Source organism: Wolffia australiana, chromosome 5, assembly GCF_029677425.1.
Source record: "Wolffia australiana isolate 7733 chromosome 5, ASM2967742v1".
Taxonomy (NCBI): Eukaryota; Viridiplantae; Streptophyta; class Magnoliopsida; order Alismatales; family Araceae; genus Wolffia; species Wolffia australiana.
This window is the reverse complement of record NC_135839.1, coordinates 5,877,204-5,880,017: the sequence shown is the minus strand read 5'-3', so window position 1 is coordinate 5,880,017 and position 2,814 is coordinate 5,877,204.

Sequence of the window (2,814 nt, the reverse complement as noted above, 5' to 3'; positions counted from 1 at the left end):
TTCCCAGGATGTTTTATAATTTTATTCCATTTCAATATACATGCCTTTAATATATTCAAATACACATCCTATGGCTGATCAATGCATCTGTAACACCTGAATAAAGTGATCCTCTTCTTTGGGTGCTACAATAGAAGAAGTGAAGATTGAGAGGAAACTTTACAGGGCCTAGTAAATCATACTTTATAGTTAAGGATTTGAATTATGGTTATGGTAAGGTTAAAGGTATATGGTTAAGATTCTTCAATCTCTTAGTGAACTTCTTAAATCCCACATAGTCCTTATCAGAGTGATCATCATAATCTTCTACTTCTCCATAAGGCTCTATGTGCTACAGTCTTCATCAATAGAGATCCGGTATTTAAACTCCCTTGTTAGCTTTTCCTAATATGCTGCAAACTTTGTATGTAGGAAGGTCATCGAACGTATTATATAATAGAATGGCTTAAATTCTTATCCATGTTCATATCAGCCACCATAAAGTCCAGATGAGACTAGAAATTTTCACTTAAATTTATTACACATTTTATCTTCACAAAGGGTTAATCAATTTGTGCATCCTATGTAAGTATGATACAAATTATATATTTTTAATTATCATAAATCTATTTTGGGGTGATGTCCCTATCATTATTGGAACCCAAAATTAAGAGAAGAATCTGGCTCTATCTCACTTTTGATTAAGGATGCCGAAGGATATTACCTCTTCTCAGAAAGTTCATTCAACAGAATAGAACTAGTCATACCATAAATTATATTTTATTATGCTTCTAAATTGATGTACACGAATCTTAAACACATATATGAAGAGGGGATGCACTTGATGGCTTTTTCTAAGGTGATAATTATGATATCATCTTTCAATAATTCTTTCTGGTCAATCTTTCCTATAGGATGATTCTGTTCCTTCAGGTATTAAATGGAAAATAGGGCATTCACTATCGGCTGAAAATAATATTTTACATTTTAAAAATAATATTCTGATTTTACAAAAAAAATTGTGTTTTTTAAATTACATCATATTGATGAAGAATTTTTCTTGAAAAAAAATGGAAAAGAAATAATTTTATAAACCAACATATGTTTGATGGACTAATTTAGATATTTTATATCTTTTAGTAAATTCCATCATATTGAAATTTATTTACGAGATTTACATTGTATGTTAATTTAAATCTGCTCATCCATTAGTCACAATCTGATTTACTTATTTTTCGGTGAATCATCGTCTGAAGTCAATTATTGGTTGTCTCAGTCAATACTATGCATTATTCTAGTTTTGGCTATAAAATATGCAGCCAATAAAAACAGATGTAACATTTAAATCACATTAAATGTTGTCTATGGTGTAGGGCATGTGGTAATTGAAAAAAATAATCAGCTTGTCCACAATAAGCTAACCAAACACGAGTTTTTTTAAATGTGCCGGTGCAGGCGGAAAAATGTGATTTGAAAATGTGCCAGTGTGACATTTCATACACCAAAAATACCTTTCAATTATTCCTCTTTCAGTTCCACATCACGAAATTTTATCAGATGCCTGATTTTAACACTCATTTTCACGCCAATCATTTGTGCTTTTTTGGTGCTTGTAATGAATGACTCGCATCAAGATTCAATTAAAAGGGTGTATTTTCCCTAATAATTTGTAACTTTTAGTGATTTCAAGGAGATGTGGAAGAAGAAGATTAAAATTTATTTCAACTAAATATTTCAAACCAGAATATTTAGGAAATTTGAGGATTTTTCTGCCACATTGGAGATCCATGATGTTGATTGAGGAAGAGAGAAATAATCAACTATCTAAAATTCTCCAAGTCCAAAACATGCTATTTGATTATGTAGAAGAGAGAAATAAAATATCTGATGTTTACCACTGGCTCCTTTTTTCCCTATGCTATACACCCATAGTCTCGGATCCAGGAAAGGAGACAAATAATCTACGATACATAATTCTCAAAATTTCAAAATATGATACCTGATGATCCAAAAGGAGTTGCAAGCTGACATTTTGGGGGTAGTTTTTTTTTAATCTCATCAATCCTATACACATATTATCTATAAATGCATATCCCTCTATGAACGAAAAGAGCCTCGGAGTTTTTTTTCTAATTAAGTTTAGCAGAGTAATTTTATTATTAGTTTTTCTAATTAGGAATTTTTAATTAAATCCCCATAATCATTCTATAATTTTTTTGCATAACTTTGATTAAGTAGGATAAATATTTTCTCACCATGATAGAATTCTTTTAAATTTTCTCCAGTTAACTTTAATTTAATTAAATTAGATCCAATTCCAATAAAACATATAATTAAAAGTATAAATTTAGTTTTTCAACATCTCTCTATAGATTGGATACTTGATGTGTGATTTTAAGGAAAATTCAAAATATTATCTCATAAGAAAGAAGCGTTAAGGTTCCCTCTCTCTTTAGTCTATTTCATCTTCAATTTTTCTCCCCATTAATCAAATAATTAATTTTCATTTCTTAACTTTTGTGATGGCATAAATCTACGTTTGATTTTTACAAATGGAAATTATAGGTGATGGTGTAGGTACGTAATAAGGAGAACAAATATTAAAAACAACACTATGTTAATTTTCACATCAACCTTTTCCTAGGATCATAGTCCATTTTAATAGTAAAAAGATATTACATTAAAATATACTTATGCATTAAAATTAGTGTGATCATCTTAATCGCTATATAGCATGTATAACGTGAGTGAGGGGTTTAAATATAATGAGAGTTATATATCTAGATTTCAATTTCAATAAAGATGGAACAAATAGGCAGAACTAGATAATCAAGT